Source organism: Callospermophilus lateralis, unplaced genomic scaffold (assembly GCF_048772815.1).
Source record: "Callospermophilus lateralis isolate mCalLat2 unplaced genomic scaffold, mCalLat2.hap1 Scaffold_121, whole genome shotgun sequence".
Lineage (NCBI taxonomy): Eukaryota > Metazoa > Chordata > Mammalia > Rodentia > Sciuridae > Callospermophilus > Callospermophilus lateralis.
Window position 1 is genome coordinate 3,211,820 of NW_027512399.1, and position 20,620 is coordinate 3,232,439.

General features: G+C 33.3%; 1 pseudogene; it reads right to left on the reverse strand.

Annotated features, from left to right (window-relative positions):
• LOC143388626 (zinc finger protein 280D-like) overlaps positions 1 to 19,744 on the reverse strand; it is a 93,058-nt pseudogene extending 73,314 nt beyond the window's left edge.
• Positions 19,745 to 20,620: the final 876 nt, after the last annotated feature.

Below are 20,620 nucleotides of genomic sequence, written 5' to 3' on the forward strand. Positions count from 1 at the left end.
TTTTAACCACTTATTGCCATGTACAAAGTGGAAACAACTAAGTTTGAATAATATTTTACTCATTCATATGAAAGGGCACTTAATGCAGGGAGTTAGTATAAGGATTTTTATACTATGTTCCCCATAATTTAATGGGGTCATTTTAGGGAATATATTGGGCCACGTCTGACAAAAATACACTTTTCCATTTTATTTATTAGATATTCACATAAAATTTTGTTTGTACAGGGATTTCATTAAAAAAAAAACCTCTTCCATTTAAAAACCATTACCTTAAGGATAAAGAATTTAGACCTATTTAGAGCATTACTAAGAAAAATGGGGATATTTAGACTATAACCAAGCCAGGCAAAGTCCTTTTAGAAAATAATACACAATGGGCTTTGTAAAAATGGATTCTAAAACTGTGCATCATATTTTAATAATGCCAACTATACACTAAAAGTAGAAGCAGTGAATGAACTACAAATATTCTAGGCTTTTAAGTGAGACAAGATAAGTTCAAATCCAGACTATGTCAGTCTCTAGATATGCACTCTTAAGCTTATTTAATTAATTTCTCTGAGTTTAAGCTTCCTTTTTTGTAAAATAAGTTATAATGCCTTATTTTACAGAGCTATTTAAGAAAAAGATAATATACTTAAAATATCCCAAGAAAATATTTGGTACATAAAAAGCACTCAGTAGAAAGTGAAAGCTACTATCATTACTAACTAAATATTTTCCATCTTTATTTTAGAGGGAAAAAATTATTCCAACAGATATAATAGTAAGAACAAATATGCCATAAAAATAAAAAGTATTATAGTAGTTAGTTTCTCTGCTCCATCCTTTGAGATAACATAAAAATGATCTCCCACTAATGAAGCACTCTATTACAAACTGCAGGTCCATAAGAAAGATTCCATGAGATCCCTTTAGCATTCTTTTGAGATGTTTAGGTTACCTGAAAAACCACTAAGTGCTAGCATTTCAAATGAATCAATTGATTTTACAACAGGCTAAATAGTAGAAATAGATTGCTTTAATGGAGGAATTTAACAGAAGAAATCTCAATGTTAAAAAAGTCACTTGCATTTGATTGAACTTCTGATTCTTTAACTTATCTCCATTCTATTAGGCTGTGCTATTCCCTACTTTTAAGAAATTCAATCTCTGCCAGTATAAATCCTACACTCACTCAAGATCAAACTCAAATTCAATCTTCTCTGAACCCTCATAATTTCTACAGTGTGTTACTGAACATCATAGTACATACAATTATTCATATTTATCATACATAACTGCTGTCATGTCATTTAAACCTTATTAATGCATTTTTAAATTTACTTATCTTATATGGCCATCAGAGAATCCCTGAATAGAATGGCAATCATCAACAATACAGGCAACAATAAATGTTGAGGAGGATGTGGGGAAAAAGGTATACTCATATATTGTTGGTGGGATTGAAAATTAGTACAATCACGATGAAAAGCAGTATGGAGATTCTTCAGAAACCTTGAAAGGGAACCACCATTTGACCCAGTTATCCCACTCCTCAGTTTATACCCAAAGGACTTAAAATCTGCATATTAGAGTAATGCAGCCATGTCAATGTTTATAGAAGCTCAATTCACAATAGCTAAAGTATGGAACTAATCTAGGTGTTCTTCAATAGATGAATGGGTAAAGAAAATGTGAGATATATATATATATATATATATATATATATATATATATATATATATATATATATATATATATATATATATATTTTAATGGATTATTACTCAGCTTTAAAGAAGAAGGAAATTATGGCATTTGCCAGTAAATGGATGGAGTTGGAGAATATCATGCTAAGAGAAATAAGCCAACCCCGAAAAATCAATGGCCAAATGCTTTCTCCAATACATGGATGCTAATTCACAATAAGATGGGAGGCACTAGAGAAGAATAGCATTACCTTAAATTAGGTAGAGGGAAGTGAAGGGAGGGGAGAGGAGGGAAGGTGATGTGAGATAGGAAGGATCATAGAATGAAACAGACATTATTACTTTATGTATATGTGATTGCATGAGCTATATGTTTCTACAACATGTACACTAAGAAAAATGAGAAATTATATCCCACTATGTATATCAAAGTGCATAAATGCATTCTCCTGTCATGTATAGCTAATTAAAACAAATTTTAAAATTAAAAAAAAAGCCTGGAATAAATTATATTAAAAATTAAAATAAAGGCTGGGGTTGTGGCTCAGTGGTAGACTGCTCACCTAGCATGCATGAGGCATTGGGTTCAATCCTTAGCACTACATAAAAGTGAAATAGATACTGTGTGTCCACCTACAACTAAAAAAATAAATATTTTTTTAAAAATAATTTAAGTGAAATCTCCAAATGGCTGATTCAGGTATGGTGAATGAATGCATAATATAAGAAAATTAAGTACCTGTACTTTGAAAAATATCAGAAAACAAAAGTGGAAAGAGGTTAACTGACTAAAAATTCTCCAGATTAGAGGTTCAAACTTACTTCTTTCAAATTACCTTATTTACTGCTCAGACTAAAGTTTCATTCTTTATATCAGAAAACCTGGCTAGAGAATAGGTGTCATAATCCTTACTTTTAAGAAGTTTCAAGAATTTATATCTTCTATGAATAAAAGTCCATGCGTTTTCTAAAACCACATTTAGCACAAATACATCCCCATTTCTCTTTGGGTCTTACCTACTTTATTAACTAGAAGTTTACTAGGTATGTAGTGACACCAAGAGAAGTGAGTATCAAATATTGCTGAAAAGAAAAACAGTGGTATACATCTAAAATCACAATGACTCATGAGGCTGAGGTAAGAAGATTGAAAGTTTGAGTGCAACTCAACAACAGCTAGTCTCAAGGAAAAATATTTTTTATAAAGTTCTAGCTCAGTGGTAGAATGCTTGCTTAGCACATGTAATGCCCTAGATTCAAATCCTCTATACCACACACACACACACAAAGGAAAAACGTTAAGCATTATTACTATGGAAAAAGAATGGACAGAAGTTGAGTTTGGTAGATTCTTCACACTGATCTGTTTAGTAAACAAACTAAAAACTCCAAAAAAATCATATACATCTCTACTTCATCAAATATTTGAAACACATATAAATTGCCAGTATATAAAATTAAGTACTTTGATTACAGAAAATTTTCAATAAGACAAAATTCATACTATACAAATGTATTTTGATTAATGAAGAATTTTGTTATACCCTCAATGAACTTAAAATCTTCTTCAACAGGTAAATTTCATTACTTCTTCAAATAGCATTTATTGAGTACTTACTATGTACAAATCATTTCTTTAATGTGGTTACTTTACACTAACACTTTAAAATCATGTTTTACTATCATATTGAGACCATTTATTGGACTAGAGTGACACTAACCTAATGAAGAAATCAATAATAACAAACACTTTTCCCCCTAACTGGTCATAGAAACTAATTTTTAAAATAGAATATTTAGGGCATATGAGGACCTCTCCAATTCATATAAATTACTTTAAGGTGTTAAGTTTGGCTCCAAGTGAGAATGAGTTCAAAGAAGTTTAGCCAAGATTTTATATAAAGTTACCCAAAAAGGCATTCAAAAAACTATTAGTACAACTCCATATTACAATATATGAAAGACTTCACAAGAGGATATGAGCTTCAAAATAGAAAGTTAATTCCATAAGCAAATTCATCAAGTTTTTCTTTTATACCTTTTTGGAAAAAGTACTAATACCAACCTGCTATGGAAAGTGTTGGTCCCCCTTGGTAATGTGATAATCCTGTCTCCTGGGTCAAGTCAAATAGTAATTCTGAAGAATTATTAGATACAACTTGTGATGAGCTCATTATGTAATCCTGTTAAAATATTTCAGAGAAAGAATATTACATTTATTCATTATAGTTATAATTATTTTTCATAAAATTTATAAATGCAAATTAATTATATGCCAATATTCTAAGAATAACCTTTGATGCCTCAATTATTAATAATCTTAAAAACACAAAGATGATTTCTAATTTGCCAAAATTATAATTTACTAAAACTTTGAAAGCAAGCTAATAGAGCTGGTCTATTCCTGAGTAGCCAATTAATTTGAAGGAAAAAATTATAGTCCAACATTTTCAAGATAAAAGAAAAGTAAATCCATTTTACATTAATAACAGTGATACACTCTGAGAGGGATTCTAAAAATGCTGTATCACCATCAAAAAGCAAATAATAGAACTGGGCAAAATCTTGGGCTAAACAAGCAGACAAGTATAAAACATATTAACATGGTTGCCGCAGTCTCTCGGCTGGGCACAAATCACGAGTCTCCACACAGCTTGTAGATTCAAACAGCAATTCTTTATTCCCGAACTCACACCGGCCGTCTACAAACACGTTCTGGGGGAATCCACGTTCTCTTCCCAAATCCACACTCTGCCCTGATCCACTCTCTCCCAAATCCACTCCGCATGGGCTTCTGTCTCCCAAAATATACTGTCTGACCCTAAGCACTCAAGAGGAACTCAGCAGCAGGATACGCCCTATTCCAAAAGAGGAACACCCTAATCTCCTATTACTAAACCGCCCTATTCTAAAGGGGAAACACCCTACTCTCCTATTATGCTAAGCTGCCCTATTCTAAAGGGGGAACACCCTAAACACGGATCCTGCCCTGGTCCTTGAGCAAGGTCACCTTTCAGAAGTCCTTCCACTAGACAGCATGGGAGTAAGCTGGCAAGGAATTTGTCATACCTACTTGGCTGATGGCTCCCAGCATCTCCCCCCTTCTGATTAATTAAACAACAAGTAATGTGGCTTAAGGACCGTGCCTGGTAGGTTGTCCAGTTCAACATATGGCTCTTACCCGTCATTGGAAAACTGACCTTTAGGCGTCAGCCTCCTGTCTTAGGTTGATACCACTGCAACTGGATCATACCCGTCACTGACTACCGGTCCAGCATACAGCCATACTTGTGGATAGGTCTATGCACCAGTGGGGGGGTGAGGTTCTTTGCCTCACCTCTGTTGGCCCCCAAATTTGGCCTTGGTGCCAGTGGGGGAGTGAGGTTAATGTGGCTTAAGGACCGCGCCTGGTAGGTTGTCCAATTCAACATATGGTTCTTACCCGTCATCGGAAAACTGACCTTTAGGTAACTGACCTTTAGGCGTCAGCCTCCTGTGTTAGGTTGATACCATTGCAATTGGATCATACCCGTCACTGACTGCCGGTCCAGCATATAGCCATTGGCCCCCAAATTTAGACCATCACTAGCAGAAGGGAGGAGGATACAGAAATGCCAGGACACCAAGCCAATTGACAGTTCCTTTGGAAAAATTGCATCATTGGTGACACCATCAGCAAATATATGCCAGCATTACCACAATAGCTGCACTAAACGTAGTTACATAGTCCAGGCAAGTTCTGCAAGCGGTTCAAAGTGGAGGAATCTATCAATCTGTCCGTCTCCTCCCAAAGTCCGTTGCCTCCCAAAGTAAGTTGACTCCTTGATTGAGCATACTTGTTGAGTTATATTCATTGGGATGAAGATAGGAATTCTGGCAATGATGCTAAAAAGACATTATCCTGAAAAGAATTATTAAATATAATGAAAAGGAAAGGTGAAAGTAAACAAACAGATCTGTTAACCTACTTAAAAAACAATCCTTAACAGCTGTTTACCTGATTTAAATTAGTAAACAAGCAGATCTGTTAACCACCTTTAAAAAGAATCCTTAAAAGCTGTTTACTTAATTTAAATTAAGCCATTTAAATCACGTGAATAAAAAATAAATAATTCGGATCCATTTTCTCATGAGCGCTCCTCATATATGAAATATGGACATACGCACACACAGACATATAACACAAAACACAAATGTGCAAACAAACGTACAACACATAAGATAATAATAAAGGCCTTGTAGCTTTACCTAGGTGAAATCTCCATTGCAATGTTTAAAAACTCTATAGTCAAAAAAATAAAACTGATCAGAAAAACATTAACCTAGGTTTGTATGAGCTCAAAAAATAAAAATAGAACCTTATGATGTGGAAAAATGCAATAATAAAATAGATATTGAAAAAAGCATCCTGGTTAATCACAGTCGCAGATGTAAGAATGGCCAAGCTGGAGTTCTGGATATCAGCTATTATGGATTTGAGTCAAATCATCTTCTTTTCGATCTGTAGAAATCGTTTTGGTTAGTCTTTCTGGAATCCAAATCGGTTGCTGTTCTTCCTGTGGAAAAACAAAAACAGAACCCCGACTCCAGACAATCACTGGCTCAGGACCTTTCCATTGTCCTGTTAGAATATTTTTCCAAAGTACCTTAGGCTTATGAACATTTTTTGGATACATATGTCTTTCCGCAGCACTAAGTTCTGATGAATCCAAATTTAAAAAGTTTAGAGTAAAAAGGGTTATTTTAAGTTTATCTTTGGGGGATATATACCCCTTTCCCATATTTAAGATTAACTAGGCTTCGAATGATGCAATCTTTCCTCCGTCATGAAGGCATTTTAACCACCTTCAAATTAACCTTTTAAAGCCTTCCAATTATCATCTATATTGTACTTTTAAATGTACTTTTTCATTACCTACAGCTTCGCTCTTTTAAACGAGGCTTAGATTTTGTTTAAATCGCTTAATATTAGTTTACATGGCTGCCCTTCAACCAAAGGCCTTTTTTACTCCATTAAGAAGCTTTGTCTCAATCTGCCATGTACAAATACTTTTTTTTTCTTTCTTCCTATCTCAAGCTTTTAAAGTACAACTTTTTACTTTAAAACAGAGATTATCTCATCTAGAAACATTTCTTTTTCTTTTAACCTTCCATATTAAAATATATTTTCACATCTTCAATCTTTTAATATTTCTTTTCTAGCCATTAACCCTTTCTATAAATTCACATTCTGAAATAACCCTTATAAAATTTCTGAATTTAGACAAATTATTCCACTTTAAGAAGATGAAAGACTTTCATGTTTTTTATGATACTATAATACTGTATTTGAAACCCAACTGAAACTTCTTATACTTATTGTATATAAATTACACATGATAGAATCTTAACACTTAGTAACCTTGTTTCAGCAAAGATACAGACCAAAGCAATATTAAACATTTTTCCATTCACCAATTTATGAAAACACACATAATGATTAATATATTACCTTATGGAACTTAATAAGTAAAGAGTACTTGATTTTATATTTAGTGGTTGATATTTTAACACTTTAGCTTTGTAAATTAATTAGATGTCTTTAAAACCAAGATCTTAGACAAGCATAGTAAACAGAATTAGCCATCTCTTTCTTGTTGAAGAAAAATCCTTCTACAGGATACCATGATGGTCCCATTGACATATTTAACAACTTCTCGTTAAAAAGCCATGAGCTACATTTTTGTATTGTATCAACATATGCCCTAATTGTTCTTGGTCTTACTGGGTTGCCTCCTTTCTCTAACAATTTCTCTTCCTCGGAGGCGAACAACTTCAAACTTTGAGCAAACCATTTTCCCCAGTTTGCCTGAGAAAGTTCTAGGAACAGGCAATTGAAATAAAAACAAAATAAATCAAAACAAGAACACACTGTTTTTTGAAATGCTCACCCATTCTTTCGCTCTCCTTCAGGGGCGAGTAATTTCACTTACTTCCAATTTTTAAATGTTCCGCGTACGAGCCACCAGATGCCGCAGTCTCTCGGCTGGGCACAAATCACGAGTCTCCACACAGCTTGTAGATTCAAACAACAATTCTTTATTTCCGAACTCACACCGGCCGTCTACAAACACGTTCTGGGGGAATCCACGTTCTCTTCCCAAATCCACACTCTGCCCTGATCCACTCTCTCCCAAATCCACTCCGCATGGGCTTCTGTCTCCCAAAATATACTGTCTGACCCTAAGCACTCAAGAGGAACTCAGCAGCAGGATACGCCCTATTCCAAAAGAGGAACACCCTAATCTCCTATTACTAAACCGCCCTATTCTAAAGGGGAAACACCCTACTCTCCTATTATGCTAAACTGCCCTATTCTAAAGGGGGAACACCCTAAACACGGATCCTGCCCTGGTCCTTGAGCAAGGTCACCTTTCAGAAGTCCTTCCACTAGACAGCATGGGAGTAAGCTGGCAAGGAATTTGTCATGCCTACTTGGCTGATGGCTCCCAGCACATGGTTATAAAAATTAAAAGTTCTTGTGCCTCTAAAAAATTCTGCATCCTGGTGTCTGGGGTGTGGCTCAGCGGTAAAGCACTTGCCTCCCACATGTGAGGCACTGGGTTCGAGCCTCAGCACCACATAAAAGTAAATAAACAAAATAAAGATACTGCATCCATGCACAACTAAAAAATATTTTTTAAATCCTGCTTTCAAAATATCAATACAAACAGAAACATTAAGGACGAATATATCAGACAATATAAATTTTGGAACCATGTTTCTTGGAGAATGTTATAGATCAGAAAAGGCTGGTCCCCTGACTCTTCCTATCATCCCACAGAAAGCTGTGGTAGGCCAACCTCTCCTTTTATAAGGCAAATATAAAAGCAACCTGGCCAGTAGGCTGAATAAATAAGAATGCCAAGCAGACAGGGAATAGAATAGAAGTTATTTACAGAAGTGATCTGGGTCAGCAGCCCTGCTCCTAGAGACCAGAGCCTCAAAGGAAATTTCAGCCCTTCCATGAGGAGAAAGGGTGGTTCAAACTAGCAGGAAGATCTCAAGAAAAGAGAAGTGAAAAGTATGAGATGAACTATGCTGTGGTCAAATATACAGTAATGAATACATTTATATGAAAATATACACATATATTTATTATAAATAATTATGAAAATTGTGGTCAGTAAATTTAGGAATATTCAAATAGCATTGTATATTAAGAATACTGACACATACACAAAACACACACCACAATATTATGCTCCAATGCCATTTTCATAAAAGACAATCATTGTTGAGAGTAAGCCAGACCACTCTACATGTTGTAATATATAGCAAGCAAGTTTTAAGATTAACAATGCTTAAAAATCAAACTGGAAAAAAAGACAGCTACTTTTAGAAAAAAAAAATGGGCAAAGGACATAAACTGAGATAATTAAAACTAAAATGCAATGGCCAATATATTCAAAATACATTTTTTCCAATATACTAGTCAAAGAAATGCAAATAATAGTGTTTACTGTATTGGCATTCTTCAATACTGCAAAATATATAATTAGCGGCTACTCTTAAGAGCATCAAGATCAAAAAAAGAATTAATAACTGCAGAAAACATAAGACTAAGAATAAACTACAAGGTGAGATCATGAATAGGATCCTGGAAAGAAAAGGAACATTAATGGAAAAACTGGTGAAATTCTAATAAGGTCTGAGGTTTAGTTCATATTAATTGCCTGTGATAAAAAGTTAACATTGGGGGAAAATGGGTAAGAGAAATATAGGAACTGTTTGAATTATTTTTTTCTTGTAAGACTAATGATAGAACTGTTATGTCTTATTGATATATGGTTCCCTTAAGCAGTGGGAGGGAGAGGAAGAAAGGGAGAAAGGGCATAGGAATGATGTGGAATGAGTTAGACATCATTACCCTAAGTATATGTATGAAGACATGAATGGTGTGAAAATACTTTGTGCACAATCAGTGACTTGAAAAAATGTGCTCTATATGTGTAATATGAAATCAACTGCATTCTGCCACTGTGTATAACAAATTAGAATAAATAAATAATTTATTTAAAAAGACTAATGATAGTTTGAATTAAGTTAAAGTTTAAAAATGATGACTGGGGATGTGGCTCAAGCGGTAGCGAGCTCGCCTGGCATGCATGGGGCGCTAGGTTCGATCCCCAACACCACATAAAAATTAAAAATAAAAATATTATATTCACCTAAAAACTAAAAAAATAAATAAATTTTTTTAAAAATGATGAAACATTCACTACTGGCAAAGTAGAGATCATATTTTGGTATAATCTGCATAAAAATGTTAGCTTTAGTTACCAAAGCCTTTAAAATAAGGTTCACATGATTAAATTATTCTATATTCAACAATTCATGATAAGGAAATGAAAGTGTAATGGAAAATTATTTATAATAGCAGAAACATAAAAACCTATATATCCAATAATAGAGGAGTGGTAAAATAAATTGATGGATAATCATGCAGTTATTAACATCAAGATTTTGAGAAATAATCAATGATATGATCCAAGTAGAATGTTCAGTAAAAAGTGAAATACATATTGACATATACAACATGATCTGGATATATTCTTCTCTCTTTTCTAAACTTTCCTCACAAGATACATATTATTTTATAACAAAATTTGAAGTATTTTGTTTATAAATTGAGGGCTGATCAAGTTTAAGAATTTTGCTTTGTTACTAACTTTCCAATTGACACAGGACTGTTAAGAAGTTATAGAAATAAGTTATTACTGTAACACAAATAACATCTAGAATTTAGTACCAAAAAGGCAGATATGGATATTTGAGCCTTAAAATGTAGTTTAAAAAAAATCAATAATGCCATACTGAACTATAAGTAAGCAAAATTTTACTTCAATTTAAATATTTTTTCTAAATATATGCACTTTAAGAATTGAAAATTTCATTTTCTAAAATAGTTCTTTTAACATAAGTATAATAAAGTTAATGCTGTTAAACACTTTTCTAGAAGAAAACTCTGGTTAATTATCACAATTTCAGAGAGCAGGCAATCCACTAATCAACAATAACTAATTAAAATAATTCTCCAATTGAGAATTTTTAATGTATTATAAAAACAGTCCAGAAAAATGTCATATACAATAATAAGAGTAGAACAAGCACTTTACTGGCATTCAGAAGATTTGCATTTTTATTTAACTATGTAACCTTGGGCAATTCACTTCTGAACTTCAAGTTATTCATCTTCCGACAAATAACGGCCACAATTATGTTTATATGCAACTGCTCGTCATAGTAAATATATCAAGTAGTCATCACAAAAGAACTAATAAAGCCCTTCCTGGTTGAGGAAGGTTTCCTAATACAGCACCATTGTCAACTACCCAAAATTAAAGAACCATGCCTGGCAGATATATACTAAATTTGTTTTGGATGGAGCCAAAATTAGAATCCTGGTCTGACCCTTAAGCAGTATCATACTAACTTTATAAGTAATAATATATTCCATCCCTGCCTACCTGAAAGAGATGATGAAATACAAAGACAGTTCATGGAAAAAGTAAACATACACACATATAAAACATGACATAAAATGGGAAACTATTAATCAATTTATTAAAACGAATGGCTTCCAAAATACAGGGAGAAAATTCCTTAAATAGAACTCTCAATGCATTCTAGAATACACCTCTATCATTCTTAACTTTATGGAGATCTCTGGGAGTTCTTAAAAATCTATTATTTCCAGGCCCCACCCAGACCAACTGGCAAAACTGTTGTTGGTTTATTTGTTTTTTTTTTTTTAAAAGAACCCAAGAATTGGGAACCACCAATTGAAGTACTTTGATTTTAAAAGTTGGCCTACAAAAACACAACAGTCCAAGTCAAAAAAATCTCTAGTTTTTAACTTTGTAACATCAAAGATACCACCTGGCTTTGTTATTTTTCCCCCAAGTTATGTTTGAAATGTTTTTACTTATAAACTCATTAAATAATTGAGTTTTCGCTTTCTCTTTTTCCCCCTAAATGCCAAACAGCTATGACAATCATGAGAACACCATTAAATTAATTTGATTCTAACTAACAGCAAATAATTTTTACATTCTGGGTAGCCTTCCACCTCATTTCAAGAAATAGTAGGATGCTGTCAAGATCAGAGTGGCAGATGTTAAGTTTTTCAAAATTCTAATTTTTGCTTGGAAGCTCAAATTTTACCATAATCAAGAAATACTACTATCAGTCATTTTCCTTGAGATGGCAGGTACACTGTGTTCAATTTTGAGGAAGTGATTGTCAACTACCCAAAATTAAAGAACCATGCCTGGCAGATATATACTAAAGTGGCCACCACAATTCCCACCTCCTGTTAATCATATGCTGTGTGATTCCCTCGCTTTGTGTTGGACCTCTGACTTGCTTCTAACCAGTAGAATACAGCAAAAGTAATAGGATAAACATGATTTTCTATTCGTAATTACATTACTTCAGACTCTAATGACATTTTGCTAAGGATTCTCCCTTAATACCTATGAGAAAGCAAGTAGCCAACCTGGGAAGACCCATCTGACAAAGAATGAACCAAAAAACAATCAGATACTGAGACTCAGATTGACAACCTGTAAGGAAATGAATGCTACAAACAACCATGTGAACTTGAAGCAGATACTTCCCCCACAAAGCTTCAGATAAGACTGCAACTTCAGGAACCACATACGGTGAGATAATGCATGTGTTGTTTTAAGTACATACATGTGTGATAATGTTGATACAAAAAAATAAATTAATAATACACCATGGTTTGTCAGTCATTGTTTCAAGTAAAAATGGTGTTCTAATTTTTGTTGTAATTAATCTTGGAATTTTATTCCTTTACAATTGCCAAAAAATAAAGATAAACAATAAAAACAGCACAATAAGGAAGTCTCAAGTCACACAATGTACACAAATGGGCATATATTTTTCAAATTAAATTCATTACTATATTTCTTATAAAGAATTATTTATTAGTTCTTAGGGATTACCTGAAAAATGTAGTCCTGGTCAAAAGGAAAGAAAAGATCAGATGCGGAGAATTTCTGAAGTGTGAAAGACACAATATACTTAGTTGTATAAGTACAAGATTACAGTCCCTGAACAAAGGACTGCAATCTTGTGCAAAGGACCTATAGTTTCCTCTACCAAAAGTTATCCTTTACCAGTAAAACCATCAACAGCTGCTTGAGGATAGGGTAGGAACCACTCAAACTTGATTAGGCACATTGTAGGAAAAATTTGAGCCCAGGTTTGTGCATACACAGAATGGGTCTGATTATCTATGTTTGGTGTAATGATTCCCTTTCTGCATTTTTGGAATACTATTCCTAAGTATAGGATGCTCTATCTCCAAATCACTTGAAATGGAATACTTGTGTAAAGTTATGGTAAGGGACCAGCAAGAACAACAGAAACGTAGGAGAACAATACCATCTATTATGTGTAAACCTGGATACCCAGGGAATAGAGTGAAATGTCAAAGAAATTTCATGGTACACAGGGAAGACAACCAAAAACCAAAAAAACAGCCTTCTTCTATCCATGTGTTATCCAGTAAAACTCTATGCCTGTAGCCATTAAATTACCAGGTAAGGGTTCCATATACCATGCCATAAATAAGGAAAGAAAATTTAGACTAAAAGGAATATAAGACAATAAGAAAAAGATAACTCTTTTGATTCTGGGCTTAAGGAATGAGAATTTCCTAAGATATAAGTAAAACAAACTCAAACTTTCAAATTTCCATACACCAATTCCATTTATAGTCTAGGTAAGGCATGACCAATATTGAAAGGTAATTAAAATGAAGCAGAAAAATAACTGCTGGTTTCGAAATCCAAAAGGTCATGACCTGGAAACTCACCTGGATCCCTACCCCTTAGACCATCTTGTGCCATCTACCGATTTCATGAAACTTTCAATGAAGGGCTCTGAAAAGGACTTGGCACACTGCTTGAACTGTTAGGCTTAGAAAAGAGCTAATTCTTCTGTAAGAATCTACAGTCTTTTAACAAAAGGATTATATATAACTTGGGATTAGTAATATCTAGGGAAAAAACATTCCAGTATGATGGATTAAGCAGATGTCTTACACATAGTCTCCGCCTTATGGGAGAAAACAGGGGAGGCTCATAATGGTCACCTTTTTCAGGTTTAATGAGACGAGAAAAAAACCTATATGCCCTACATAGGGATCACTTACATTATAAAGCTATTATTAAATATTTAGTTCAAGAATAAATTTGGGAAATATCTATTTAGATAAGATGTTCTATTTTTAAAAAACAGATAGTGTAGCTCATAATTCAATCACACAAGCACCAAACTTCAGACACAGAAGTACTTTATGTATACTATTTCATCATGCAAAATATTTTAAAAGAAAAATATTAATGGGTAGAGTTTAAAAATTAATAACATTAATGTTTCATACTTAAACTGGTGTTAATAGATCTTAGTAGTTTCATCAAGGAAATGAATATAACTGGAATTTTTTTTATTGTAAATATTCAGTAGGTGACTAATATGAATACTACTGGTACAGTTTGGTGCCACTGCTTTGACTCCCACTTAAGGCATAAGTAGCTTACTCACACCATTGCTTCAACATCGTCAATGCAAATGTCAACATAGTAGAAAAGGCAAAATTAGTATCTTCAACTACGATGACAATATCATTGATTTCCAAACCCAGAGAGAGTTTTAGGGAACCCCAGAGGACTTTACAGACTATCCATTGAGAACTGTTAGAACTAGGCAATGCTTCCAATTTTTAGAAAGCAAAAATTCATATACAATGTATAGTTATGTGTGTGTACCCACACATAAAAATGGTTTAACCTACAATGAAATCTCAGATCCTCACCAGCTGTGTGATCTTGAGTGAATCATTTAATCTCTATAAGCCTAAGTTTCCTCAACTATAAAATGGGGATAATAACAGCACATACTTCTAGGGATGCTTAAGAATTAAATAAGATTAATTTATGCATAGCACTTAGCATAAATCCTTATGTATATTAATAGCTCTATAGATGATAACTATTACTATTAACTATTACTTTTTATTAAGATTTTAAAACTAAACCAAGAAGGTATGTTTTTAGAATAAAAAGCTATGATGGTCTCTCAATAATTTTCCCTATTAAGAACACCTGACCCAGTTTGTGATCTTAAATATTTTGCCATTATGCAATATTCATTATTAATATTTTAACTCAAATTTTGATACATAGTTTTCAATATTGTATCTATTCAACTTAAGCATATTACCTGACTTATTAATAGGCTGGGGACGTAGTGCCTGCAATTATTACTTTGGGTACTATTTAAGCTATTATAAAAATGGTGACATTTTCTTATGATTTTGCTCCTACTGGATAACTACCTGTGACAGTCCAGAATTTTAACTGAGTACTGCTGATACTGATTAATAATATCAAACATAACCCTGGGCTGACTATGTAGTTTCAAAAACACTTACAGGTTTAGAAAAAGGCTGAACAATAACAGAGCTATCTGAAGATCTAGATTCAGGATGAAAATTTACTGGCGAGGCAGCCACTGGATTTGATGTTGGGTTCGTATACTGTTGACATGTAGGCTTGAATGCAGCACTAATACCTGTATTTTAAAATTACACAATATATTGAAAATGTTTCTATTAATTTTGTCAAAATACTTTATTTTAAAATTAAAATAGTACAATAATACTGTACCTTGACTGAGTATGCCATTCTTTATTCCCCTTGAATATGAGCTGGGGTTAACTCTGTTCAAAATATCTAAAAAAAATTATATTAATTTTAAAATATGTACTAAGAAAATAAAAATCACAAATTGAAAAGAAACAGGTTACTAGAAAGAATATATAAATTATCACTAATTTAAGAATACAGTTAATTTTAAACACATACATCTTTAGCTTCCAAAGAAACAAAAGAAACAAGATTATTAGCCTTAACTATTTTAAAGAGTAAGCACAACTGTTCTCATTAAAACTCAAGATCCAAAAGCCAGAAGAAAAAGGATGACAAATCTGATTATACACAAATCAAAACTTTCTGCAAGACAAAGAAATAGTACACACATTCAACAGGAGTCCAACACACAAAAAGAGTCTACATATTTGAAGTGTTCTAAAATGTATTTATATACAATCTATATCTTTCTTTGAATGGTGACAAGGTTGTACAGAAACTTGAGACTCATTCACACTTTTAAGCATTGCCATAGTAAGTTAAGAAAACAGTAATATGCGGGGCACATTACATTCTTTGATAAATTCTCCTGGTTTAAAACAAATGTATAAATAAAATCAGAAAGGATCTATTTTCTACTTCTACTTGAAATCCATGTTATTTCTCTATACTTCAGACATCTCAGAGTGGATATCTTAGCAAGTATTGATAACAATATAACAATGTCCAGCCCAATTACTGTATATGAAAGCTAGTAATTCATAGAGGCTATTCTGCCAAAAAGTTAAAAGGATTTAAGTATGCTAACTGCTACATCATCAAAGTACAGTGGCTATAGGTGATGTCCCTCTTTTTCATGAATATAAGTTGCTGAAAAATGGATATGGTCAGAATCTACAACCCATCAAGGACTTAAGCCAGAAACTCTGAATCATTCACTGCCTATATACAGTTTTAGCCATGTATGAATGGCAATGCAATTAGGCCTAGATGTGAGAACTTCCATCTGATACTAATATACACTTAGTATATTCCAAAATTTTAATCTAAGCATTCCAAATCCTTCCTTATGTAACTGCTAAATGAGAAAAGACAGAAATAAACAGATAAACAGTTCACTCGGATGAACAGTTTCACTAGAAATTATTTCGAATCTCAGAAGACCTCCAATGCAACAAGCCAATCTAAGCCTACTTCTTTCTCACACATCTGATATTTAACCTTTGGCTTCCTTCTAGTCTCTAATCACATCCCCATTTTGATTCTCAAGTTCTTACTGGCCTCCCCCTCATCTCTCATCCCTAACTCCTTACAGTAGAATAAGTACACTGTGTCCCATAAGACATTCACAAGTTTTCCATTAAAAATAATATCTTATAAAATTTGGCTTTAGTAAAAGTAAATGCTTACTGGAAATTGCTGGTTTTGAACTTGATATCTCTCCAACAAAGATGGACTCATCATCATCATCATCCTCAACTTCTTTTAATTTCTTCTGCCATGGTTCCAATTCTTCTTCTTCACATTCCATAAAGAGTTCTGCCATTTTTAAGTTATCTAATTTTCAAAAGGAGAGAAGTAACCTTATTTTCAAAAAGAAAAATAAAAACATTTTGCAGGGTGAGTACCAGGGATTGAACTAGCAGGCACTAGACCACTGAGCCATATCCCAACCCTATTTTATATTTTATTTAGAGACAGGGTCTCACTGAGTTGCTTAACACCTCGATTTTGCTGAGATTGGCTTTAAACTTGTGATCCTCCTGTCTCGGCCTCCCAAGCTGCTGAGATTGCTGGGATTACAGGCTTGCACCACCATGCCTGGCAGTAAAAACATTTTTGCAATACCTGATATTGAAGATCTATTTTAACAATTCTAATAGCAATTTCTGAATTGATATTTGTAGTCAGTACCCTGTAATAACAGTAAGAAATTCAGATCTCACTAGGATAAAAACTAGTACAATTAAGATAGATTAAAAGGTAGATAGGAAGACAGAAAATGAAAGATATTAGTTATTTACCATAGATAGAAAACTTAGAGATAATAAAATCCAAAGTGAGCTTCAGTAGTACACCTAAGTAAACATATTCTATCTAATCATTATCTTTCTAAAGAGATATTAACCAAAGGTAGACTAAGACTAAGAAATAACTACCAAATTCAGGAACATTAGGCCCAGAGCAAAGCAGAGATAGGTGCTAAATTAAAATACAGGAAATGAGGGAGGCTTATACCAGCCAGGTTATATTACATTTTCTCACCTGAAGAAACCGATCAAAGCAATATATACAGTAAATACTACTTCTCAGAAATTATGACCAAGTATACTGAGCTCCTAATAAGCACTTAGATATAGGTGGAACACCAATAGCACCAGGATTTTAGGAAAACCTCCTAACCACAAAAGAAATAAAAATTTCCGGGGTTCTGGCAATATCTTTAATACATCATTTTTAAAAGGCAATTTTTTATTAAACTAAAATAATATCATTTCTACTTTTAACTCAAAATTCAAGCAATATTCCACCATAAAACTGAAAGATATCAACTGAAATTATGCTCTGGAGACAGCATACAAAGCAAATATTTCAACAAATTAGATGCCATTCTTTTATAATTATATAGAAAAGTATGTCACAAACCATTCCCTGGTCTAATATTTAAATGTTTAGTAATCTACCTATCAAAGGCCTTCCTATTTTTTCAAATGTCATCGACATCACAAACTGACCCCTTTCTTTTATAATTGTACTATTTTACTAGTTAGATAAGAGTTCTTTAAGTTTTTTAACTCAGATCATTAAAAATACTAAAATCTATATCACTTCTGCACAGAGTACTTTACCTTTATAGTCTATATCATTCCAGTCTACGACATAAAAAGGACATGGACTTGAAATCAAATTGAATGGTTCAAATCTTCACTGCCTTGTAATTGTATGACTGAAGAAATTATTTGAAGCTATTTATGATATCTACCTAAGTTTTATATACATTCAAGAAAATGAAATACACCATGTAAAACATCCATTTTCAACTAGAAACTCAACCAATTAATTACCTGTTTGCACTAATCCTTGGTTCAATTATAACTTCCTCAATAAATCATTATATTTTTATTTTCCTTTGAATTTTGAACTACATTGACAGTCAATATCATTCAATTCAAATGTTAAAACACATGATCTCAAACTACTCTCTTTCTTCATGTCTTAATTTTACATAGCCACAGTCAAATTTAATTCACTGAGAATACATTTCCCCCAGAACATTAGATAATCAACATACCCACAGCATGAGATAACGTATAGATAAGGTGAAGTAAGAGAGTACCTAATTTTGAAAAATTAGGAAAGATCCACTGTGAACTGATAATAAAAGTACTATTTATTTCCAGCTGATATATGTAATGCGTTAAATTGTGTTTTCTCAAAAGCCATATGCTAAATTCCTAACCCTCACTACCTCAAACTTTGGCTATATTTATAGATAGACCTTTAGAAATAATTATGTTAAAATAAGGTCACTAGGGGATGGGTGATAGCTCAGTGGTAGAGCACATGCCTTGCATGCATGAGGCACTAAGTTTGAGCCTGAGCACCACATATAAATAAGTAAGTAAGTAAATAAATAAATAAATAAATAAATAATATTTTTTAAAAAGGTCATGTGGGTGGCAATAAAATCCATATAACTGGTGTCTTTTAACAGAAGTGAAAATTGGGATGCAGGCATATGCACAGAGAGAGGACCATGTGAAAACCTAATGAGAACATGGCTATCTACAAGCCCAAGAGAGAAGCCTGACCATCCCCTTGTGGCCCTCTGAAGAAACCAACCCTACCAACAAGTTAATCTTGGCTTTTTAGCCTCAAAAATTATGAGAAAGCAAACTTACATCCTATAAGCCACCTAGTCTGTGGTACTTTGTTGTGGTAGCTCTAGAGAACTGATAAGAGTATGCAAAGATCTTCCTTGTTCTTTCTCACAGGACTCTGCCATTGTTAAAATATACAGAATACACTGGAGAGAGAAACGTTAAGATCACATAGCACTTTTTTAATGTTTTCTAGAAATATTTTTTGTCTATGCATAGAAGACACACATGAATATACTAAATTGATATTTATCTCTGTTAACAAAAAGAATAAAGTTCACTTCTACTTTACTTTTTTTATATGAACATTTGCTACTCCAACAATTTTAAGTTTTTAAGAATAAGTCCTCCACCTTCTCTTGAAGCAGTTAAACAAAAGCCATACACACTGTCATCTGTTGTGGCCACAACACTTACCTTTTGGTTGAAAAGGGTTTTCACCCATCAAGTTGCAGAGCTAATTTTCTGTAAATTGTCACCTAAGTACTGATACATGAGATCAGTCAATTTTATGAATCACTTTAAGGAAGACTAAATATTAAAACATGGGACTTGGGATTAAGAAATTATTGGGGAGAATTTTGATCTTAAAACTCACCATGTGACTCCAAACAAGGCAGCAAGTTATATCTGTTTTCCGTCCTGTAAAATAAAGATATATTATCATTAGGGTGGGGTAATTAAACTACAATAAACTCTTTTTTCCTATAAAAAGCTCAATTTTTAAGTTGGATATGTTTGATATATACATAACTCATATAATTGATTCATCCCTAAATAAACCCAATTAAATAAATAAAATGGTGGTTGATGTAAGTACTTAATAATTGAATAAATACAATTAATTACTAAATAAAAACAATTTTTAAACAGTATTCTTTCATAAAAACTAGTAATCAAACACCTCATGATGTATTGTTTTAGTAAATCTGACTTTTGAAATGCCAATTGGCATTCATCTTTATTACCTACTTTTCACGTTTCAGAAATGTAATAATTTCTGTAAGAAAACAAAAGTTAAAATAAATTCTAGTTTATTATTCTATTTTTTTAGCAACTGAAAAGGAACAAAAACTTGGTTGGATACATTTCATCATAGACTGATACATTCAAAATACAACTACTGAGATCCACCCACACTGGCCTCTGCCGCACAGAGCCCAGACACGCAGGGCTTAGGTGCACAGCCCTTTCCCAGCGGGGCAGACACTCGCCATAGCCTAGCCTCTGGTGCAGGACCACCCCGTCTGGGTGGAGCCCAGATCCAGCCCAGACTGCCACTCCAGCACACTGGGTTCATGCTCTGAGTAGGTCGGGTTCA